The 26,168-nt window shown below is 38.8% G+C and overlaps 1 long non-coding RNA gene across 1 annotated transcript in view; it reads right to left on the reverse strand.

Moving 5' to 3' along the window:
• Positions 1-24,495, reverse strand: part of LOC309647251 — a 283,202-nt gene extending 258,707 nt beyond the window's left edge. Inside the window, exon 1 of the long non-coding RNA XR_014255893.1 lies at positions 14,245-24,495. This is a non-coding gene — a long non-coding RNA (uncharacterized lncRNA). The remainder of the gene's footprint in view (positions 1-14,244) is intronic.
• Between the last annotated feature and the right edge of the window lie 1,673 nt (positions 24,496-26,168).

Consider the following 26,168-nt stretch of genomic DNA (forward strand, 5'->3'; position numbering starts at 1 on the left):
TAAACAGGGTAGATGGTTAAGGTAACCAGTCTATGAGTGAGTCGAGAGGCTCAGTTAGTTCCTATAGAATATTCAAAGACTTGTTTTTGTGGCAATTTGGATATTCCCCTCTGATTTTCCTTTCCTTTCCAAGGTCAAATCCCATAGTTATATTCCCAAAGAATCCCAGGATATGACAACATACACCTTCACCTTGCCAATTAGGTTTGGGGGGAAATGAAGGAGTTTTAAATGACTCAGAGGAAATACACCACCTCTCCTCCATATTCTCTCTCCTCTCCTTCACTGTGTGCATGTGTTTCTCACCTCCTCTTATCTTTCCATTTCACTACAAAACCTTTCATTCTTCCCTTTATTCACTTATTTAACAACATTATGCCGAGTTTGAGAAGCTGGACTAGTCATTAGGGATGCTGTAATGAGCAAGACAGAACGTTTCCCTGCCCAATTTGCATTTCAGTGAGGAAAACCAACAGCCAACAAGTAAACCAAGTCACCATCAGGAGAGTAATGGGCTGCTGTTATAGATACTAACAGAGACAGTTCCTTTCTACTTAAAGTAGAAACACTCTACCTAGTGTTCAGGAGAACCTTCTCTGAAGAGTTATATTTAAGCTGAGATCTGAAGAATGAGATCAGCTCAAACGTGCAAAGAACCTGGGGAAGAAACATTGCAGGCAGAGGGAAAGGCAGGGAGTAGGAAAGAGCTGGTTATGGTTTAGAGACTGGCGGAAATCCGGTGTAGCTGGAGGATGACACAGAGCGCCCGTGATTGAGCTTGGTGAGTGAGGCTGGGGCCAGGTCACCTGAGAGCCCTGTGGGTCATAGCAAACTCCAGAAGAACAAGGGTAGGCTCTTTGTGAGGATGAACTTGTGAGCGCTCTGGTGACTGACTGGTAAAACCAGGTGATAAGTCCAAGGAAATCATGTGCTTGTTAGATTATGTGTAGACATGTTCAGCCGGGACCTGGGGTGAGTGTCTGGGGAGAAACTCAACAAAGTCCATTCTCAGGACTGCTATCCACAGAGGAGTATCCAGAAGAACCAGCCTTCTCATTTTCAAGAGTCCGTTGTGTAATATAATGTATACAGTGATGTATATTCCAGTACTTGGAATGTCTCCCCTATGTTATTTCCAGTCCCTACTTCCACCCACTGGGCCGACCTCTTACTCCCATCAGGACTTATTTACCAGGCATCTAAGTTGGGCACACCAATGCAAATTTCTCAGCGAATTTGGCTGAGCTCAGTCTACTTGAAAACAGACTAAAACAACCTCTAAATGCTAACTCCTTTTAGCTTTCCATTCCCATGATTCCTTTCTATGTGAATGCCTATTGGGTTAGTTATTTGTACAATATTCCACATCTGTTAGTATTTGGCTTTTTTTTTATTCTTAATATGCTTTCATCACCCTCCCTGGTTACATGTTAAAATGTGATCATTTGATTCCTAAATCCCCCTCTTCTATTTGGTTTTTGTCAGAGGATTACCATCAAGCTGTAAACTCCTAATATTTTGGTAATAGTTTTAGAAACTTAAAAGACAAATGCACTCTCTGCATTATTTTCCAACATACCATTTTTTCAATTCTACTTCAAATGAACAGTTTAATTGACTTCCTTAGACTCTTTGAATAATAGGTTGAGCCAAAGGTGAAATGACATCTTACTATTTGCATTATTGTATTTCAGAACATGCGACTAACTCTGGTGGAGAACTAGGATAAGTTACATATAAAGGCCCCAGATGGCAGAACACCACATATTCTATGTCTTAGTATGAAACAGCTCAAGCAAGTAAACTATTCCCAGACGTTTATTGCATAGCTCAGGTCTGGAATAATTCTTGTGGTTCTGGTGAGGGACAAAGGTGGAAAATGGACATTTAAGTAGAGTTAACATTAAAGGAATTATTGCATTCTTTTCTGAACATAATCACCTGTAACTGGAAAAATAATAGTTCCACAGGTCATGTTCTTTATTGATCTGTTAAGATATTTGCACTTGTTTAACCTGAGTGTAGGTGTAGAATGTTGCCAATAGATATTCTTGAGAGCTTAATAAAACCAAGTGGTTATTGCTAATAGAGCAGTATGTCTGGTGTATATAGAAGATAGTATTTCCAAAAATATAAATAGCATGCTTTTGTTAAAATATCTAAAAATATGTCCTACCTCTGTTACTTATACAGTTTTCAAGAAAATTGACATACATTTTGTGCACTCAGTGCAAATTGTGGTACAATTTTGTTTGATCACTTTATACACATACTTCTGAATGTGTATGGCAAAGCTCTTTTTCATGGCATTTCTTACCACCAAAGTCACTATTTTTGAGCTGGCATCTCAATATCTCACTTCTCAACAAAGAAGATATTGTTATTTCTTCTTTAACAAATATGTCATTTCTCTTATTGAAATTACCTAGATTATTTAAATATATTTTTATGGCCAGGAATGAAGATTATTCAGTATGAGAGCCTTTGATTAATAAAGCTATTAGCACTTTTTTTTTTAAATTCAGAAATTAGTAAATGGACCAAGGCAGGTTCCAGAAAATACCTGATTTCAGCTAATACCACCAACAAAGTACATTCAGTTTCCTTTAGCATAAAAACACAGTTACCTAGAAGAGGCAGCTACTCAGACCTCCAAAGAGGAAATCACAAATGAATGACTCCAGGCATAAATCATAGCTCTCTTGGCTTTGATAAGACAATGTACTATGATGGGAAAGAAATATTTATCCTATATTACCTGTATGAATTTTATCTTAAGGTATCCAAATAGCTTATGTAGGAAAGTTCTTATTTATAGAATAATACAAGCTAATCAACTCAAGAAATGGAATTTAGAAAATCACCTAAAATATTCTTGAAAAAAAAAAGTGTAACTCAGTCCAAAATGTCAAGATTTACATCCTGTTAATAATTTAAAAACTATCCTGTATGACAGAATTTCAAACATTATTACAAAGTCTCCTTTTTTTTCAGAATAGAAATTCAGACCCAGAGAAGTAAAGGGACTTGGCCCGGGTCATGCAGGAAATCCAGTGACTTTATTCATACTGGAATCACAAGCTAAGTCTGTCCTTTTAAGATAACAAACTTGTTGTTTTGGTGCTCTTTCTATGACACTAGAAGGAGAATGCCCCTTAGGATTCTACTGGGTAACAAGGGCAATGCATGATAAAATGGCTGTTGTCTTTATTTTAATTTTGCTGGGAGAAGGAGCCCAAAACCGAAACAAAGTGAGTAAAGACTCTGAGGCCTCTCTCCTCAGACTCTTTTTAGAGTGAGGGTTACAGAAGTCCATGTTTGCAGTATGTGCAGTGGCCACAATCACAACTGCCCAGAAGTTTAAGCAGAAACTGTGGTTCTTCATAAGTAGTGGGTCTGCGGAAAAAGAGAGCCTTCCCAGGCTTTTCTATAACTTTCCATGGCTTACTGCTGGGGGAGGAGGAAAGGTATGAGGAAAACAAACAGAAGCAGACCTTCTTTGTGCGCTGGCTCCTGGCCTGCCAAATCAGCTGGCTGGACACAGAGGCAATTTCCTTAGTGTCTGCGGCCTTACGCTGGCTTCTGCACAGGGGAGCTGGGCAATATTCATTGCTGAATGGGGCCTTGGGAGATCATTCTTAGAAGGAACAGCCTCTGTGGACCCTTGTGTGTTGACTGAAAGTCTCTTGTAGCCAGGGTTTCACAAACTAGATGTGACTGCCTCCTTCTAATGCAAAAATGACTGGGAAACAGAAAAATTCTTAAAGTAAGTCCAGTCTTATAGACGTGGTTTTTTCTCACTCAAGGTGATTTACCTCTCTGGAGCACTGAGTTAGGGAAATGTGGAAACAGGGATACACTTGAAGATACTGCGAGCTACTTTCTAGGATTTTGTGAACCATTAAAATTTTAAAATATCTATTTACTCATTACTCATTTATAAGGGATTTTTTTTTTTTTTTTTTGAGCCTCCTTTACTTGCAGAATCATGGTCAGGTACAAGAAGAGATGCAAAGATGAAAAAAGCATGACCTTTGACATTAAGGTGCTCACACTATTTACCATCTTTCAAAAAAAACTTCCGAAAACAATAAGAATAAATAAACCACATGGTATCAATATTAATCTAATCTAAATAGTCCATCTAAGTGTCATAAAGTAGTCATTCAGATAGCATCTCTTGTCACTCTTTCTCTCCCTAAGTTAGTGTCTGAGCATATGGAGAAAGGGGTGCCAAGCCCATAGCCTTAAGTTAATGGGAAGGGCCGGGCCCTCGGGCTCCATGCTGCCTGTCACATGGGCTCTAGGACAGTGTCCCTCATCCAGCTGGTCTGCTGGTCCTCTTGTCATTTGCAGCTGAAGTGTGCAGCTGGCCAGATTCACCAGCTGGTCTTTGCCGGCCTGGCCAGGGCTGAGCAGGCCTCCCTGGCAACAGAGTCTGACAGTGGCTCCTGCCTGTGTACAGACCTTGCAGGGTCTAACTCAGCCGGCCTTGAGCCTTGCAGGCTGCTCAGTAACCCATGTGATCTAACCAGTGTGATAAGCTCCCCAGCTAGAGTCTCAGTTGCTTCAAAACAGCGGGTGACCCCACAGAGTTAACCTTTGAGGCCTTCCTTTGCCTGACCACCTCACATTGCCAAGCTGCTGTGGCCACTTCCCAGCGTGGTGATGTTTCAGAGGTGGCCTCTTTCTAGAGCCCTCAGTGTGGAGCGGGCAGAGCCCTTCTCTGCCTTCGGTGTTTCCCTCACCTCTCGGGAATGTTCTCTCCTCTTTGCCACAGAGAGGGCGTCAGGAGATGCCTATCTGTCATCCTCTCTCACTGTTCTCTTCTCTTCTGCTTCCCACAAACTTCCTGGGCCTGAAGAGGTCGGACGTGGCTTCTATTTCCCCTAAATCATAACTCCTCTTCACACTCACTTGACCCAGAGGGAGAACACCCTCCACAGCACAGTGAGTCCCCTGAGTGTATTGTCATCACCTAAAAGGACACCAATGGCTCCGTGGGACCTGAAGCTTCGAGCCTCATAACCATAGTCTGTCTATCTTGATTTCAGAGGCCAAGTATTAACTTGCTTTTTCTTCACAATATACAAATGTCCCCTGAGGCTAACGGATGCTTTGGGGAAACAGGGGGTGAAGAATCTTATATTCAGAAAGGTGGAAGGAAGAGCATATTGATAATATTTGAGGCTTATCATTTTGGGGCTTGTCTTACTGCCAGAGAGCCAAAGGACTTGTGACGTAATCCTCGTGTGAGGAGCTCTATGGAAATGAGTGAGGAAAACCCAGTTTATTTGTCAGTGTAATCTCCCTGAAACAGTGAGACCAGTAACTTTCAACAGCTTCTTGCAATGATGAGAAACAGTGCCAGAAGCTTCTAGAGTGACAGAAGGCACTCTTAGGAGCAGTCAGTAGAGCCCTCAGTATAAGAAATTAATGGCCTCAAGACAGATACCACAGGCTGGCACAGCCTTCCTCTGGCGCCCGTCAGCCTTTGGCAACCCCAGCAGGAGCGAAGGTGAGCACACAGGAGAGCTGCTGCTTCGGGGTTCATCAGCCAGGAGAAGAAAACGAAGAAGAAAAAGGAAGAGGCCGAGAGTCCTCACCCACGGAGCACGTGTAAGACAGTCTGCACGGGACTGGTGACACTGTTCCGGAACAATTAAGAGGGCCCTACGCTCCTTAAACACCAATGGCAGGTTGGAGAGCTTGGGGGAAGACAGTTTGGAACCTCTTAACTTTTTCTCTCCCCTTTCCCTCTGCTGGGACCTGGGAAAAGTGATACAAACATGTTACATCACAATGGAAATGACTATATCCACGCAATTACTATATAAAGTATTTTAATTTCTCATTTTATACTGCTGATTTGTCTCATTCTTTAAGAATTTAAATGTGGCAGTTCGATTTTTTTTTTTTTTTTAATTTGTAAGCAGCAAGTCGTTCACAGGTCAATTGGTTCTAAAGCCCACCGGGTTCCTGGATAACAGACAGACACGGACACTGCTTCTCAGAGTTATTATCCGACTGATGGTAAAATAGAATCTTGCTGCTCCCCTCAGCCTAGAAACCCCTTTCCTCCTACTCTTTACACACTTAACTTCCACAGATTCTGCTCCCCCACTTCTCAGCTCCAACCCTCAAACTTAAATCAGATCCCCATTATACTCTCTCATTGTGTCCTCTTCTTTTCTTACTTAGCACTTATCTTGATTTGTAATTATATACTGATTTTTAAATGTCTGAAACAAGAGTTCATTCTTCAGAGAGCCAAGGAGGAGAGGGATAAAGAGACCCTCGTCAAAGATGGCAAGTGGTGCCAAGAACCTGAGAAGAACACAAAGGAAGTGATCTGACCGTTTCACAACAGTTGCATTTTGGGGTTTACACCACATGGGCCCCAGATCCTCTAGCACTTTCCTCCCCTACTTGCCAAGAGCCCAGATTTATGATCATTACTTTCCCACCCAGCTCCCAGCTTATTCTTCATCAATTTCTTTTGCTCTCTCTGTAGCCTCCTCTGCCTGAGCCTCACCCTCAGAGAATTAGATTGGAAGGACATTTCCAGCTGGTTGAGAAGGGACAGATTATGGAGGGGTCATGGGAAGGATGTTATAAACCACTTAAAAGCTAAAGTATTGAAAATGAGCTTCTGGAATTCCATGTCAGACCACTAGACATATACTTTTCTCTAAATACATGGTAGTGGGAATCTAAAGTAGTAGTAAAAAATGAGAGTCAGTGAGCTTAAAAATGTGCTCAGGGTCTGTGGCAGATTGGGAACTGAACCCTGGCCAACTTGAATCCAAGGTGCATGAGCTTCCTGTTATATCCAGCTGCCTGGTGCTCCCAGCTCAGCCTCAAGATTGACCTAAATGCAATTGTATTTCCAATATTGCACGCTAGAACCACACTGAGCTCCTTGCTTGATTTTTTTTTTTTTTATGACCGAGCCCCTATTTCAGTGATTTTCAGCATTCCACCTTTTTTATTTGTCCCAACACACTTGTGCAATAAGAAACTTTCCTATCAGTGACAGTGGCTTATCATGACAGAGTGGAGGGTGGAGGGAGTAGAACAACTGTGTAATCTGAAAACGGCTTGCCCTTGCTCCATGCAGGCTCTGACATGGATTGCCTAGGGAGACGTGCCCCCTTCTATTTCTGACAATCCTTTTAAGGTCCTTTGATTTCAGAAGCAGAGTCACCTGTGCTTTACTCCTTGCTTTGTGAGTCTCTCCATCACCCCAGTCTCTCTAGAACCAAGGCCCTTTCAGTATCAGAGATTTATTCCTGAACACACCTCCCCTGGTACGCACTATAGCTGTACTTCCCAGATTCTGACTGCTTTTCTTCCTCAACTTCTGTGTGCTGCTTGCTGCTCGCCCCTGCCTACTGCCAACCCCGTGCTCTGCCTGGCCTCTTCTCTCCTAACCCCAGCACGCCCCAGCACCACGCTCTCCTCACTAACTGGAATGTCTGCCAGCTGTTTACCATGAATCTTTGGCACATCTGTGTAGATCTCCTTCTCTTTATTTATACTCAAATAAGCCCCCAGAGGACATCCTTGTGGTCTGTCTGGTCGCCGGGTCTCCATCATTCTAACCCCACGACCATTCGCCTGGACCTTCCCACCACAGATATTCACACAATTACCCCTTGTTCTTTATTGTTAACTTGAACCTTCTTTTAATAGCTTCAGCATGGATGAATGAGCTTTCAAAAAGAGAAACGTGTCTTTCTTACATGCATTTTTATATGAATTCTTCTTTTATAGTCCCTGAATGGGTTGATTTGTTCAGGAAAACACAATAGAGCACAGATGTTTGGGCCAAGTGTGCTTGCTAAAGGTACTCTCTATAGGATGCTTTTAGGAATATGAGTATTCACAACAAAAGATGGACATGTTTTCCCTTTGAAGGGTTTTATTACTTCTCAGTCTTGTTAAAAGTTGGATTTATAAACTAAATCGGTGGACTATTTTAAAATATCACTAGCAAAATGTATGATAAATGTATATTAAAGCTTATGAAACCACTTTCATAAAAACATTAAACCCTTTAAAAGTTGGTATTACCAAACATTCTTCACTAGGTTGGACCTGTTGGTTCATATTCTTGCTCAGAAGAATTTTTTTTTATTTTCTCTGAGCCACTGAGAATGACTCTAGCAAGGAAGTGTTGGCAGAGCCTGCATGTTGTGGAGCTACTGGGTGAGGCCTTTGACAAATACCTATTCTGTGCAATTCACTGAAGGAAAAAAGTCTTTACTGCGAGTTTACTTTTGAAGAATTTGTTTCTCCTGGTAACTGCGGCCATAGCAATTACCTAAAACAAAATCGGTAGTTGACTTCCTTCTCTTTACTTAAAGTATAACAGTATACTTCTAGGGACTTTATTTGTCTATTTTTTAACATCTTAATTGGAGTATAATTGCTTTACAATGGTGTCTTAGTTTCTGCTGTATAACAAAGTGAATCAGCTATATGTATACATATATCCCCATATCCTCTCCCTCTGGTGTATCCCTCCCACACTCCCTATCCCACCCCTCTAGGTGGTCACAAAGCACCAAGCTGATCTCCCTGTGCTATGCAGCTGCTTCCCACTAGCTATCTATTTTACATTAGGTAGTGTATATATGTCAATGCCACTCTCTCACTTTGTCCCGGTTTACCCTTCCCCCTCCCCGTGTCCTCAAGTCCATTCTCTACGTCTGCATCTTTATTCCTGTCCTGCCCCTAGGTTCTTCAGAACCTTTTTTTTTTTTTTTTTAGATTCCACATATATGTGTTACCATACAGTATTTGTTTTTCTCTTTCTGTCTTACTTCACTCTGTATGACAGACTCTAGATCCATCCACCTCACTACAAATAACTCAATTTCGTTCCTTTATATGGCTGAGTAATATTCCATTGTATATATGTGCCACATCTTCTTTATCCATTCATCTGTCGATGGACACTTAGGTTGCTTCCATGTCCTGGCTACTGTAAATAGAGCTGCAATGAACATTGTGGTACATGACTCTTTTTGAATTATGGTTTTCTCAGGGTATATGCCCAGTAGTGGGATTGCTGGGTCGTATGGTAGTTCTATTTGTAGTTTTTTAAGGAACCTCCATACTGTTCTCCATAGTGGCTGTATCAATTTACATTCCCACCAACAGTGCAAGAGGGTACCCTTTTCTCCACACTCTCTCCAGCATTTATTGTTTGTAGATTTTTTTATGATGGCCATTCTGACTGGTGCGAGGTGATACCTCATTGTAGTTTTGATTTGCATTTCTCTAATGATTAGTGATGTTGAGCATCCTTTCATGTGTTTGTTGGCAATCTGTATATCTTCTTTGGAGAAATGTCTATTTAGTTCTTCTGCCCAGTTTTGGATTGGGTTGTTTGTTTTCTTGATATTGAGCTGCATGAGCTGCTTGTATATTTTGGAAATTATTCCTTTGTCAGTTGCTTCATTTGCAAATATTTTCTGCCATTCTGAGGGCTGTGTTTTCGTCTTGTTTATGGTTTCCTTTGCTGTGCAAAAGCTTTTAAGTTTCATTAAGTCCCATTTGTATATTTTTGTTTTTATTTCCATTTCTCTAGGAGGTGGGTCAAAAAGGATCTTGCTGTGATTTACGTCATAGAGTGTTCTGCTTATGTTTTCCTCTAAGAGTTTTATAGTGTCTGGCCTAACATTTAGGTCTTTAATCCATTTTGAGTTTATTTTTGTGTAGTGAGTTATGGAGTGTTCTAATTTCATTCTTTTACATGTAGCTGCTCCAGTTTTCCCAGCACCACTTATTTAAGAGACTGTCTTTTCTCCATTGTATATTCTTGCCTCCTTTATGAAAGATAAGGTGACCATATGTGTGTGGGTTTATCTCTGGGCTTTCTATCCTGTTCCATTGATCTATATTTCTGCTTTTGTGCCAGTACGATACAGCCTTGATTACTGTAGTTTTGTAGTATAGTCTGAAGTCCGGGAGCCTGATTCCTGCAGCTCCATTTTTCTTTCTCAAGATTGCTTTGGCTATTTGGGGTCTTTTGTGTTTCCATACAAATTGTGAAATTTTTTGTTCTAGTTCTGTGAAAAATGCCAGTGGTAGTTTGATAGGGATTGCATTGAATCTGTAGATTGCCTTGGATAGTATAGTCATTTTCACAATGTTGATTCTTCTGATCCAAGAACATGGTATATCTCTCCATCTGTTTGTATCATGTTTAATTTCTTTCATCAGTGTCTTATAGTTTTCTGCATACAGGTCTTTTGTCTCCTTAAGTAGGTTTATTCCTAGGTATTTTACTCTTTTTGTTGCAATGGTAAATGGGAGTGTTTCCTTAATTTCTCTTTCAGATTTTTATTCATTAGTGTATAGGAATGCAAGAGATTTCTGTGCATTACCAAATTTGATTAGCTCTAGTAGTTTTCTGGTAGCATCTTTAGGATTCTCTATGTATAGTATCATGTCGTCTGCAAACAGTGACAGTTTTACCTCTTCTTTTCCGACTTGGATTCCTTTTATTTCTTTTTCTTCTCTGATTGCTGTGGCTAAAACTTCCAAAACTATGTTGAATAATAGTGGTGAGAGTGGTCAACCTTGTCTTATTCCTGATCTTAGTGGAAACGGTTTCAGTTTTTCACCATTGAGAATGATGTTGGCTGTGGGTTTTTCATATGTGGCCTTTATTATGTTGAGGTAAGTTCCCTCTATGCCTACTTTCTGCAGGGCTTTTGTCATAAATGGGTGTTGAATTTTGTCAAAGCTTTTTCTGCATCTATTGAGATTATCCTATGGTTTTTATCCTTCAATTTGTTAATATGGTGTATCACATTGATTGATTTGCATATATTGAAGAATCCTTGCATTCCTGGGATACACCCCACTTGTTCATGCTGTATGATCCTTTTAATGTGCTGTTGGATTCTGTTTGTTAGTATTTTGTTGAGGATTTTTGCATCTATGTTCATCAGTGATATTGACCTGTAGTTTCCTTTCTTTGTGGCATCTTTGTCTGGTTTTGGTATCAGGGTGACAGTGGCCTCGTAAAATGAGTTTGGGAGTATTCCTCCCTGTGCTACATTTTGGAAGAGTTTGAGAAGGATAGGTGTTAGCTCTTCTCTAAATGTTTGATAGAATTCACCTGTGAAGCCATCTGGTCCTGGGCTTTAGATTGTTGGAAGATTTTTAATCGCAGTTTCAATTTCAGTGCTTGTCATTGGTCTGTTTATATTTTCTATTTCTTCCTGGTTCAGTCTCAGAAGGTTGTCCTTTTCTAAGAATTTGTCCATTTCTTCCAGGTTGTCCATTTCATTGGTATATAGTTGCTTGCAGTAATCTCTCATGATCCTTTGCATTTCTGCAGTGTCAGTTGTTACTTCTTTTTCATTTCTAATTCTGTTGATTTGAGTCTTCTCCCTTTTTTTCTTGATGAGTCTAGCTAATTGTTTATCAATTTTGCTTATCTTCTCAAAGAACCAGCTTTTAGTTTTATTGATCTTTGCTATCGTTTCCTTCATTTCTTTTTCATTTATTTCTGAATTTATTTTTATGATTTCTTTTCTTCTGCTAACTTTGGGTTTTTTTGTTCTTCTTTCTCTAATTGCTTGAGGTGTAAGGTTAGGTTGTTTATTTGAGATTTTTCTTGTTTCTTGACATAGGCTTGTATTGCTATAAACTTCCCTCTTAGAACTGCTTTTGCTTCATCCCATAGGTTTTGGGTCATTGTATTTTCATTGTCATTTGTTTCTAGGTATTTTTTGATTTCCTCTGTGATCTCTTAGTTATTTACCAGTGTATCGTTTAGCCTCCTTGTGTTTGTATTTTTTACATTTTTATTCCTGTAATTGATATCCAGTCTCATAGCATTGTGGGCGGAAAAGATACTTGATACGATTTCAGTTTTCTTTAATTTACCAAGGCTTGATTTGTGACCCAAGATATGGTCTATCCCGGAGAATGTTCCATGAGCACTTGAGAAGAAAGTGTATTCTGTTTTTTTTGGATGGAATGTCCTATAAATATCAATTAAGTCCATCCTGTTTAATGTGTCATTTAAAGCTTGTGTTTCCTTATTTATTTTCATTTTGGATGATCTGTCCATTGGTGTAAGTGAGGTGTTAAAGTCCCCTACTATGATTGCATTACTGTCAATTTCCCCTTTTATGGCTGTTAGCATTTGCCTTATGTATTGAGGTGCTCCTATGTTGGGTGCATAAATATTTACAATTGTTATATCTTCTTCTTGGATTGATCCCTTTGATCATTATGTAGTGTCCTTCTTTGTCTCTTGTAATAGTCTTTATTTTAAAGTGTATTTTATCTGATATGAGAATTGCTCCTCCAGCTTTCTTTTGATTTCCATTTGCATGGAATATCTTTTTCCATCCCCTCACTTTCGGTCTGCATGTGTCCCTAGGTCTGAAGTGGGTCTCTTGTAGACAGCATATATATGGGTCTTGTTTTTGTATCCATTCAGCCAGTCTGTGTCTTTTAGTTGGAGCATTTAATCCGTTTACATTTAAGGTAATTATCGATATGTATGTTCCTATTACCATTTTCTTAATTGTTTTTGGTTTGTTTTTGTAGGTCTTTTCCTTCTCTTGTGTTTCCTGCCTAGAGAAGTTCCTTTAGCATTTGTTGTAAAGCTGGTTTGGTGGTGCTGAATTATCTTAGCTTTTGTTTGTCTGAAAAGGTTTTAATTTCTCTGCCGTATCTGAATGAGATCCTTGCTGGGTAGAGTAATCTTGGTCGTAGGTTTTTCCCTTTCATCATAAATATGTCCTGCCACTCCCTTCTGGCTTGCAGAGTTTCTGTTGAAAGTTCAGCTGTTAACCTTATGTGGATACCATTGTATTTTATTTGTTGTTTTTCCTTTGTTGCTTTCAGTATTTTTTCTTTGTATTTAACTTTTGATAGTTTGATTAATAAGTCTTGGCGCGTTTCTCCTTGGTTTTATCCTGTATGGGACTCTCTGCACTTCCTGGACTTAATTGACTATTTCTTTTCCCATATTAGGGAAGTTTTCAACTATAATCTCTTCAAATATTTTCTCAGTCCTTTTTTTTCCTCTTCTTCTTCTGGGACCCCTATAATTTGAATGTTGGTGCATTTAAAGTTGTCCCAGAGGTCTCTGAGACTGTCCTCAATTCTTCTCATTCTTTTTTCTTTATTCTGCTCTGTGGTAGTTATTTCCACTATTTTATCTTCCAGGTCACTTATCCATTCTTCGGCCATTGACTCCTTCTAGAGAATTTTTAATTTCATTTATTGTGTTGTTCGTCACTGTTTGTTTGCTCTTTAGTTCTTCTAGGTCCTTGTTAAAACTTTCTTGTATTTTCTCCATTTTATGTCCAAGATTTTGGATCACCTTTACTATCATTACTCTGAAATCTTTTTCAGCAGACTGCTTATTTCTTCTTCATTTGTTTGGTCTGCTGGGTTTTTACTTTGCTCCTTCATCTGCTGCATATTTCTCTGTTTTCTCATTTTGCTTAACTTACTGTGTTTGGGGTCTCCTTTTCGCAGGCTGCAGGTTCGTAGTTCCTGTTGTTTTTGGTGTCTGCACCCAGTGTGTAAGGTTGATTCAGTGGGTTGTGTAAGCTTCCTGGTGGAGGGGACTGGTGCCTGTGTTCTGGTGGATGAGGCTGGATTTTTTTCTTTTTGGTGCGCAGGACCACATCCGGTGGTGTGTTTTAGGGTGTCTGTGAACTTATTATGATTTTAGGCAGCCTCTCTGCTAATGGCTGCAGTTGTGTTCCTGTCTTGCTAGTTGTTTGGCATGGGGTGTCCAGCACTGGAGCTTGCTGGTCGTTTAATGGAGCTGGGTCTTAGTGTTGAGGCGGAGATCTCTGCGGGAGCGCTCGCTGATTGATATTATGTTGGGCCGGGAGGTCTCTGTTGGTCCAGTGTCCTGAACTCAGCTCTCCCACTTCAGAGGCTCAGGCTTGACAACTGGCTGGAGCACCAAGACCCTGTCAGTCACACAGCCAGGTACGTGGGGGTGTTTCTTGCCTTTTGGGAAGTCTGAGGTCTTCTGCCAGCATTCAGTAGGTGTTTTGTAAGAGTTGTTCCACATGTAGATTTTTTTTTTTTTTTTTTTAACTTTTGAGTTTATTTATTTATTTATTTATGGCTGTGTTGGGTCTTCGTTTCTGTGCGAGGGCTTTCTCTAGTTGTGGCAAGTGGGGGCCACTCTTCATCGCGGTGCGCGGGCCTCTCACTACCGCGGCCTCTCTTGTTGCGGAGCACAGGCTCCAGACACGCACGCTCAGCAACTGTGGCTCACGGGCCCAGTTGCTCCGCGTCACGTGGGATCTTCCCAGACCAGGGCTCGAACCCGCGTCCCCTGCATTGGCAGGCAGACTCTCAACCACTGCGCCACCAGGGAAGCCCGTAGATGTATTTTTGATGTATTTGTGGGGAGGAAGGTGATCTCCTTGTCTTACTCCTCTGCCATCTTGAAGGTTGATCCTCTAGGGACTTTAACATTAGTTATTATGGTTTTTATTTTTTAATCTTCCAATCTTTTTGCTTATGAAGGGAAGACCCATAGAGGAACTGATAATAACAGGTAGAGCATTTTCAATTAGTAATAACAATTACTCCTGTTTTCATATGAAGACGTTTTAAATATCTGAAGATTTGGACTATCATTTCCCCAATAAAACTTGACATATATCTGTATATATAGATACATATATCTATATAGATATACAGATATGGCTTTAAATTTCAGTAAACTGATAAGGTCAAATACATTCACAGCACAGTTGACTGTGCTATTTCAGAGAAGTTCAGGATAATTTCACATCTGAAAAGGGAGCTTTCTTTGCATTCTGGAGAAAATGCCAGTTGGGAATTTTCTTATTTAAGACACCCCCTGCCCCTGCCAATAAAATATAGGTTATATGATTCTAAAGTTTTCAGTTAGAAAGTTTTGCTTTCATGGCAGAGGAAAACTGTAAGTTATTATAGCCCATGATGTGTATTTAGGGAAAATGGGGGGAAAACACGTAATTTCAACTTATTTCTGGACTAAATTAATATGATTATATAGTATTTCATACCACAAAAGTAAAACTATTCTCTCATAGAAGTTGATTCTTCTCCCAAATGAACTGGACTGTTAGTTATTTTGATCAATATTTTCTATCAATACCACACCAGCCAGATAGTTTAAGGAAAGAATAAAATCATGTTTGTCACTAGTCTTACCTCAAATTAATGATAAGAAGCAGGTAAGTTGCAGAATATGTACTTGTAAGTTGGAATTTGGGGTGGAGGGGGCAGTGGTAATCATTAGTGGTTATCTGTCTACACAGTTTTCCAAGAGCATACAGTCATTAGAACACTTAGGTTCAGCTGTATAGACAGATGACCACTAGGGACTAACTAAATCTGGCTGCCCTCTTGAAGGAAAGAGATGGAGACATGTATGGGAGGCATCTGACTTGGGGAATGCTGTTTGAGAAAGACTTAACAACTAAGATTCTTAATTGATAGTGAAGTACGTGTTTTAGAAGGCCTATGGAGCTACCATCTTACCAAGGAATATTCAGGAGATTAGTTACCATAAACTTACTCAAGATGAACTGAGGTGTTCTCATTCAAGCAGGTAAATGAGAGAGAGAATTAGAATTGAGAAATGTGTTTCTGCTCACATTACCTGGATAGCATCTCCCAGCTAATGCAACAACTAAGTTGAAAGATGTGCCTCCCAGATGAAGGAAAATTGAAGTCTATAATATAAAATATCACAACTCCCAAAGTGTCTGGGTCTAAAAAAATGCAGAGAGAGTTGATCTACTGCCCAGTCCACTGGAATTGGAATCTTGAGCATAGCTCCTTGAGAGGGAGTTTCCCAGAAATTTGACTACATATAAATTGTTTAGATAATAAAAAATGTATTTAACCAAAATAAAACAGTGAAAACAAAGTTAAACAAAAGCACTTGTAGCAAATATTGATAACTCTTATCTATATTATTTTATATAAAGGGCTCATAAAAATTGTAAGAAAAGCCCCAAGAATCTCAATGTATAAATAAATAATTTATACTGAGAGAACTGAAACATTTTCAACATCAGTAATAACAGAATATAAAAGAAAATGATAATGTAATGTTATTTCTGGTGAAAAACTGAAGGGAATATTCTAGTCCCCATTAACTGCAGCACAGAAAAATAATTAATACAAAATAATTTTCTAGAAATCAATTCATCAATTCTTATCAAGAAAATTTAAATATTCATTTCCTTTGGCCTAGTAGTTCTACTTCTAGCAATCTACCTTAAAAAAGAAATAATAATAAAGGCAGAAAAAATTATGCACAACCATGTTAATTAGAACCTGACAGAACTGTGATCACCCTGGCTCCATCCCTAACTAGTTCTATGGCTTTGATGGTCATTCTCTCTGAGTGAATTTTGGTTTCATTATCTATAAAACATGATAAGATGGCGGTAAGAACCTCCATCTCATATAAGTATGAATGTTGAGATGGTATACATAAAATGCTTAGCAATGTGTGCTCAATAAGTGACAGAAATATAATATTACTAATATATCTCTAGAATATTAAAATATTAAATAATGTATAAAATTATTATCTTAGAATATTAAATATATAAAACTGCACAGAGCGTAGTCAACTCTCTCAGAGTAGAAACTGCCAAAAAAGTGAGCTATGCTGATGTGGATTAGGGCCCCAATTCCTAGCCTGCCACACCTGGAAGAGAGCCTCCACCCCATGAGAGGAGACTGGGTGGAAGAAGTCCCCCTGCCAACTTCTTAGCTTCACTCACCTAGAATACAGCCTCTGCAATAAGAAAGCGGAAGGTGATGAGAAGAGCTGGTGTCCTGCCCAACTTGGGGAGAATACCACAGCCTTCAACTGAGAACTGTGGGGTGGGGATAGGGGGAGCAGGAATTTTCAACATTTAAATAGAAAGAAAAGAAGGAAGAAAACAGGAAGGAAAGAAGGATGGATGGAAAGAATGACAAATGAAAGAAATTAAGTCTATAAAAATGTTCTGGAGGGAAACAGAGCAAAATGTTAGCAATAGTGGCTTGTGGTAGGATGACAAACATGTCTTCCCCTTGTATAGTTGAAAATGTGTTGAATAGGTGATCCACTTCCAGACTGATGGTGTGAGAAGCTCTGTAGACCTGCTCTCCAGGAAAACAACTGTAACTAATGAAAATTATAAAGAACAAACATTTAAAATCTCTGCAAGTTTTCCTAGGGACATACAGCTAATAATAATGTTTTAAAAAAACACAAACATTTATTCAAGAACATCTCTTAAGTCTCAGTAAGAACAGTGGCAAACTGTGGTGCTTGAGCATGACCTACTCTCTGCCTCCTCTGCCCCCAGCTCAACATGATGGAAGCTCTACTCTGGGTCAATATAACCAAGAACACAAGATTCCTGATCCCCCTCTTTCTACCCCCCAGCTCTCAGTGAAGGCTATGGTATCTCTCCAAGTTGTGCACGACACTAGCGCTTCTCATCCCCCTCAGCTTTCTGTTTCAGAGGCCATGTTCTAGGTGAGCAAGGCTAAGAAGTTGGGGGTGGGGGGGCTTCCTCCACCCATTTCCTTCTTATAGGGTGGAGGCTCTACTCTAGGTGTGGCAGCCCAGGAACTGGGGCCCTAATCCACCTCACCCCAGCTCACTTTTTTGGCAGAGTTTCTACTCTGAGAGAGTTGACTAGTTGAGAAGACTAGATGCTACTGCCACTGCTGAATGATTTGCTCATAAAGCAGAACTGTAACTCCAGTTCTGGAGGCAGATCTCAAAGATTTTGACCAAGGGTGGGAGTTAGGACATAATAACAAAGAGTCCCAATGTTTTTCCCATGGAATTAACTTTGTTCAGAACAGACAATGGAAAAGTTTTAAGTCCAATGGCACTCTTTAAAACCATGAAGATTTTAGTGATAAGAAATAAAGAGGGGGCTGGTAGCTCCATGAGAGCAACAAACTAAATCCTAGGCCAGCTAGTTACCAGGGAGAACCAGAAAGAGATAACTAAGAATATGCTTGGTGTCCAGAACAAACCTCAAAGCCTGGCTTCAAAAAGTACCTCTTCAAAGACATCTGAATTTAAATGGATCATTCTGTGGAGTAGTTTCTGATCCAGAGAATTATTGAAAACAATAGAGAAATCAGATAGCAATGATTGGAAGCTAACAACGGGGTGTGATACCAAAAGAGGCAGCTAGTTTAACACAGATCATGGGAAAAAAGCCGTCAAAGAGAGACCTGGCTACAACTACTGTCATAGCAGGGGACTGTGCACATGCCCAAGGCCATGCCCTCTGAGGAACAACATCAGAGACTTCATACTGCGAGGGATGTAGACTCCATAAAATAGTCCGGCCAGGCCACTAAACAAATAAGCAAACAACAACAATAAGCCCAGGGGAAGAGGTGGACATGCGGGGGTTGTCATATCCAGAGCCATTAAAATATATGCTCTAAAATGGCCAGTTTTCAACAAAAACTATGAAACATGAAAAGAAACAGGAAAGCATTTCTTACACACAGGGAAAAAAACAAAAAATAGAAGGTAATGTAAGAAGGCCTGCATGCCAAACTTACCAGAAACAAATTTCAAAACAGCTACTATAAACATGTTCAAGAACTAGAGTAAACCATGATTAAAGAAGTAAAGAAAAAATATGACAATGTCTCATGAAATAGAACATATCAATAAAGAGATAAAAATTCTTTAAAAAATCAGTGGAAATTTTGGTGTTGAAATGTGTAACAGCTGAAATGAAAAATTCATGAGGGGCTCCTAGTAGATCTGAACTGGCAGAAGAAAGAACCAGTAAGCTTGATGATAAATGGATAGAGATAATGCAATCTGAAGAACAGAGGAAAAACAATGACGAAGAAAAAACGAACACAGCCTCAGAGAAATGTGATACATCACTAAGCTTGCCAACATACATGTAGCAGGAGTGTCAAAAGGAGAGGAAAAAGAGAAAGGTTAGAAAAAATAGTCAAAGAAAATTATCCAAATATGATAAAAAAAACACAACTTTATCTACACATCTAAAGAATTCCTAATAAGATAAACAGGAAGAGATCCACACACAGACGTAGCATAGAGAAAACAGTAAAAGCCAACAACTACTGAGCCCACGTGCTGCAACTACTGAAGCCTGTGTGCCTAGAGCCCATGCTCCACAAGAGAAGCCACTGCAATGAGAAGCCCACGCACCGCAGTGAAGAGTAGCCCGTGCTCGCCACAACTAGAGAAAGCCTGCGCACAGCAACAAAGACCCAATGCAGCCATAAATAAATAAATAAATAAATAAATAAATAAATAAATAAATAAATAAATAAATAAAGGTAATTATGTAGATAATTATAAAAGACAGTAAAAATTATGTATTGTCTCCTTTCTTCTTTTAACTAATCTAAAAAGCAATCACATAAAACAAAATGTATAAAATTATGTTACTGGCCCACAATATATGTAAATGTAATATATTTGACAATAACAGCACCAAGAAATTGGGTAGGAACAAAGCTATATTAGAGTAAGGAACTAACACCAGATGGTAACTAGCATCCAAAGAAAGAAAGGAAGAGATCAAGAAATATTAAATAAGAAAATTACTATAACAAACTATATGAATATATACTAGCTCTTCTTTCTTCTCTCAGTTTCTTTAGAGTACAGAAAATAACATTAGATAATAAATATAAAAATGTATCGCTGGGGACTTCCCTGGTGGTTCAGTGGTTAAGAATCCACCTTCCTATGCAGGGGACATGGGTTCAATCCCTGGTCGGGGAACTAAGATCCAACATGGTGTGGGGCAACTAAGCCCATGCGCTCTAGAGCCCATGCACCACAACTAGAGAGCCCATGTGCCGCGACTACTGAGCCCATGAGCTCTGGAGCCCGCGCTCCACAACTAGAGAGAAGCCAGCGCACTGCAATGAAAAGCCCGCACACCGCAATAAAAGATCCTGAGTGCTGCAATACATGCACGACGCAACCAGATAAATAAATTTAAAAAAAATGTGTTGCTGGTTTGCAACATATGTAGATGTAAGATATATGGGAATAATAGCACAAAAAGAGGAAGAGGGAAAAGTCATATAGGAGTAATAATTCTATATCTAATTTAAATAAAGTTAGTATAAATCTGAAGTAGATTCTGATAAGTTTATGTATAAATACCAAGTCCTAAAGCAACCACTGAGAAATAACTAAAAAAATAGTGAAAATATCATTAAAGGAATTAAATATGAGTAAATTTTTGGCATTTGGGTTAGGCAAAGCCTTCTTAGATATAACACCAAAAGTATATGCAACAAAAGGAAAAAATTAAATAAATTGAACTTCATCAAAATTGAAATCTTTTGTTTTTTGACTACCATCAAGTATATGAAAAGACAACCCACATGATGCAAGAAAATACTGCATTGAGAGGTAATTTGTATTTAGAATACATAAAGAACTCTGTCAACTAAATAATAAAATACAACCCAGTCAAAAATTCACAAAGGAATTCAATAGACATTTCTCCAAAGAAAAAATGCAAATAGCCAATAAGCACATAAAAAGATATTCAACACCATTCTGCATCAGGAAAATGCAGGATACAGTCAAAATCTCAATGAGATACCACTTCATACCCACTAGGATAGATTTAGTTAAAAAGTCAGAAAATAATATATGATGATGAGGATGTGGAGAAGTTAGAACACTCATCCATTGCCAGTGGGAATGTAAAATAATGGAAAACCATCTGGTAGTTCTTCAAAAGGTTAAACATAGAGTTACTATATCACCCAGAAATTCCACTCCTAGGAAAACACCTAAGAGAAATGAAAACATATGTCCTCACAGAAACTTCTATGCAAATATCCATAGCAGCATTATTCATAATAACCCCAAGGTAGAAACAGCCCAAATAACCATCATCTAATGAACTGTAAACAAAATATGATATGTGTGTATCTTTGTCTAATATGATATATGACCCCATTTATATGAAATGTCTAGAATAGGCAAAACTACTGAGACAGAAATTAGATTAATAATTACCTGGGGTGGTAAAGTTGGTGCAAAATGGAGAGTAAGACATAATGCCTATTGGGTTTCCTTTTAGGATAATGAAAATGTTGTAAAATTTATTGCAGTGCTGGGTTCATAATTCTTTGAATATACTAAAAATTATTGGATTGTATACTTTAAATGGGTGAACTAGATAATATTTCAATATGTCAATAAAGCTGTTATATTTAAATAAATAAAATATATAACAAAATGTGCACAAATGCACATACAATACACATTTCTCTATAGAAACAGACCATTTTATAACATTCCTCTAATGTTAAATAACATGATTCTATGAGAATATTAAATAGAGAAAAAATAAAGATTTTTATAATGATAAAAGAAATATAATCAGATAGCAAAGTACGAAGAGACCTTAAGTATGAGGAAGAAGTGGCGAGATCTAGGTGTTGCCAAATTTGGGGGACTATCCTTCTGGAGAAGATAAAACTTGATAGAATCCTTAATAGTAGGGGTAATTGGTTAAATAACAAGTCTCTCATGAATAAACATGTTTTGTTTTAAAAGGGCTCTTTTCTCTTAAGTAGCTGTTATTTTGTTAGGCACTTTTCAAGGTATTTTACATACATTATCATTTGTTCTCACACAATAGGTTTTACAAATGAGAATACTAGAGCTTTTTAAAATGGTAACTGCCAATTTTCACGTAACAACTATATGGTGAGTTAAAGACTAAAATTCAGGAATGTTTACCACAACATTCTATGTTGATTATTATAATTTAAAACTGTGTGATCCACAAAACAAATTTTATTAAAATATCTTTGGCATATTATTTGATTCAAAATGAAGGGGAGAGAATAGAAATTTGTAGTCAAAGTCATTAATTTGTGAATAAATTCCCAAGTTCCAAAGAAAATTCCTGGGACTTCTTCAGTATTACACCTTTAAAAAAAGCACCTCAGATCACATAAGCAAGTTTCCCAAGTGAAAGTAATGCATTTTTTAGTTCTTTCTGGATAGGTATCATTAAAGACTATATTCTCTCAGTTCTTTAAAAATGATTGCATAAGGCCAGTCAATGAAGAAATTTTGGTCACATTTATGAAAAATCTTAAAAGATTCCTTTTCTCTCTGGTTGCAAAATGTATCATACCAAGTATTTTCTCAGCTCAATATGTTACAGCAATGTCCCTCATGTAAATAATATCTTAAACAATATATAATATACTAAAACTCTATACTCACCCTTATGCTTTAGATTAGATATTAAAGGAAGGAAAACACCAGGCTTATGAGGATTTTTTTAATTATCTAAAGGTTTGCAGTTTTTTTTTTGTAAAGAAAAATGATTGTTTTTCCCCAATGGAGAAGTAAACCAGTAACAGAATTTTGACAAGATTTGCATGATTCCAATTAGAATTTAGGTCGCAAAGACTAATAAATACATTGGTCATAATCTCCTGCTTGTGTGAGCCTCTTAGAACATGGAATCCCTGATGAGATCATACCTTTGCAAACATCATTTCACCAACATCTGGTCCTAAAATACCTCGGTTTGATTCAGATAGGTTGATTCAGACAGGACTACGCTGATTAGAGGGGAGAGAAAGGGTGTGCTCCAATTAGAGTAGGCAAAGCTTAGACCAGAACTTTATCTTTAGGGATTGATTGATTTAATGTGTTGCAAATTTATAGAGTTTAATTCATTCACCCCAGTGGTGAAACAATTCCCAGATATGCAAAATGTCCAACATGTCTTTGAGAATAGACGTATACATTATATGACAGCTGTTTATGTCTTTTAATGGAAGGGAGAGCTCTTTTTGCTTTTGAATTTGGCAATGATATATTCTCTTTGGCCAACAGAGTAGAGTTACTGTGGATTAAGATGAAAGGTATGAAGAGTGAAAGGTAAATCATAGGAAGAAATCCCAGGGCGATGATGAAACAGAGCAGGAAATGCTGATTTAGATAAATGAGGCATATTAAAGGCTAAAACATCATTTATGAGGATTCTCACCCAAAAAGAATTTATTTTAAACTCTAAAATAGATTGACATAAAAGCACAAGGTCTTTAAATGCTACATGGTCACACAATCACAGTCCAAAACCTCTTATTTTAAAAAATATTATGTAAGAAAAAGGACATTAATTAAAACCTCTCCCCACATCCACAGCAAAATAAATGCTATGGAAAAGAATAATGCTGGAGAAAGACATCCCTGAGTTTCAGCTTCCTTATCTATAAAAATCATAGTAAAAATACTTGCCAGTTTGAACTTGTAACCTCTGAGATTCTTTCCAAATTAGTTTTTATGATTCTAGGTAAGATATACTTATTGTAAGTTCAAGGTGTCACATTTAGCAGGAGGGTATGAATTTTAATAAGTAATGAAGAGGCTTCAATACCCAGTGGGATGAACCTCTAAGGATGAACGATCGTGCAGTCTGAGAGGTTTGTGATGGACACATATGTGTGTGTTAGGAGGGAGACACTTCCCCCAGCCCTTAAATCACACTGCCATTACTAAAGCAAATTCTAACAAGGAGTTCTCAAGCTTAGCTGCGTATTAGAATCTGGGGAGTTTTAAAAAATCCTGATGTCCAGGTCATGTCACAGAACAATTAAATCGGGATCTCTGCGGATGGGACCTGCACATCAATATTTTTTTAAAGCTCCTGAGGGGATTCCACTGTGAGCCATGATGAGCACCACTGTCTCCTGCTTTCACGTTACAGAGGAGAAAACTGAGACCCTCATAAGCTAAGTGACTGCGTTTAGGTTAAGGAGTCTGAGGGGAAGCCAGGACAAGAGTCCCAGTCTCCCACATTTTCATCCTATTCTTTCCACCACATCCCTGTCTTTCTGTCTCTCCTTATTTCATACCATTGCCTCTAAATTGGCCTGCCTGTGCTCTTAATTTCAGATCTTCTGTTTAGCACCTATACATATCACATAACAAAGCCGTGAGAAGTCTTCCCTGGTACAATTTTTGCGTATTATTTTCCTTTTCATAATCATTGGTTGTCTTAGACTTGCAGTTTAGAGTTGACCCTAATTCTCTCATCTTACTGGTGAGAAAATTGAGCACCAAAGAAGTTAAGTGACTAGACTATGGTCATTTAATCTGCATAGATCAAGATCCAGAACTGAGGGCTTCCCTGGTGGCGCAGTGGTTGAGAATCTGCCTGCCAATGCAGGGGACACGGGTTCGAGCCCTGGTCTGGGAAGATCCCACATGCCGCAGAGCAACTAGGCCCGTGAGCCACAATTACTGAGCCTGCGCGTCTGGAGCCTGTGCTCCGCAACAAGAGAGGCCGTGATAATGAGAGGCCCGCGGACCGCGATGAAGAGTGGCCCCCACTTGCCGCAACTAGAGAAAGCCCTCGCACAGAAACGAAGACCCAACATAGCCATAAATTTAAAAAAAATAAATAAATAAAAATTAAAAAAAAAAAAAAAAAGATCCAGAACTGAAATTGCTTAATATCTTGTCCAAGTTCTCTCCACTCTCCCAAGCCTCCAACTTTGATGATGGGAATGTCCCACAGGAGACACTGGCACCTTTTGTCAATAAGCTAACACACATTTGTCCCAAGAGTAGAGAAGCTGAAGAGAATCAGGCAGCAGCATCTCACTTTTTATGCTTGGAGGTCAGAGGAGAGCCCAAGATGCTGCTGCAGCTCACACGTTACTGCTAATGGGCTGGCTCAGCTGGCGGGGGGTGGGGGTGGGCAGCAGCTCAGAGCACAGCTTCTCCTGCAGGGCTCCTCTGTCATGAGAGGGTGAAGCTTGGGAACAGGGAGAGGCCACTGCAGGGGCCGGTTCTTTTTCATGGGTTCCAGTTCAATGTTACAGGTTCTAGTTTTTCCTTGTTTCCCCCTCATGTCCATTCTCCCTTCTTAACCACTTGTTTTCTAGGCTTCAGCTTCCAGTATGAGACACAAGTAATAAACAACAGCTTCAAATAGACTATGTAACCAGCTCTGACAATTGCATAAGGTCAAATCCCTATAATAAATTATATCTATATCTATATCTATATCTCCCAGAGCTCTGCTTTTCTGATTGGAACTCTGACCCAATTGTGGGCTAGGACTGGGTAAATGGAATCAAGTGGCACCACTCTCTTAGCCATGACTTCCCTTTGTTTACAAGCAGGCAACTAAGATTGAAAAGCTCAAGATCTGACAACACCAGATCTTCACTGACCTTTTGATGACAACCTGCTGGGGCAGAGCAGTGACTGCCCTTGCTCCATTTTCCCATTGTCTCCATCCCTGCCCGTTACATCTTTACAATGCCCTGTCTTGTACACTTACCTTCCCTGTGGATGTCTGAGTTTGCATCCTGCAGTCTACTCAAATCCAACCGACGATAATCAGCGTTTCTAATAACCTTTTGCTGATACCATTTTTGACTATTTCTCTGATTTTTTTCATGTCTCGGATTTTTATGCCATCTCCCTGCTCAAATATGTTTGTATTATTACTAATGTTCTCATTTGTGCCACTCCTTATTCTTTGTTAAAATTTTAATCCTTGAGTTTAGAATGCAACAATTTTTATACCTCTTCTTATCTATATAAAGATTAAGATAGAGTTAGGAATGTAATAGAGGCTCACTGAATAACTTGAAATTAATAGATTTTCATTGAAGGTCCACTGTTTATTTATTACTATGCTTGTTTTGTTGGAAGGGGGCTGGCAACTTGCCTTCTAGTATATGCTTTAAATAGAGCAGCAGTATTAGCCCAGAGCAACTTCTGTCTGTCTGCCTTTAAGACATGTTAACACCTAGAGACCCGGCTGATAATGTTGTGAATTAGCTGTGGAAAGACAATTACCACATACACACTCTGCAAAACTTTATAGCCACAGTATTTTGAAAAGGAAAAAAATATTTTATACCCAATGACTCAATAATAGAAAATATCATCTTTGAACAATTTATTTTAGCTTTCTATTTTTAGAGCAACGTCAGTAATCTGCTTTCAAAAAAGCATATTATGATAATATGTTATATGACACTTCATTTAGCCTTGTTTTGAAGTCTGAGGTGATGGACTTGTTTTTAAAAGTTGCAGCTGCAAATGATTGACTCTATACTTGTAATCT

The sequence above is a fragment of the Balaenoptera physalus genome, assembly GCF_965194825.1.
Source record: "Balaenoptera physalus genome assembly, chromosome: 17".
Classification (NCBI taxonomy): domain Eukaryota; kingdom Metazoa; phylum Chordata; class Mammalia; order Artiodactyla; family Balaenopteridae; genus Balaenoptera; species Balaenoptera physalus.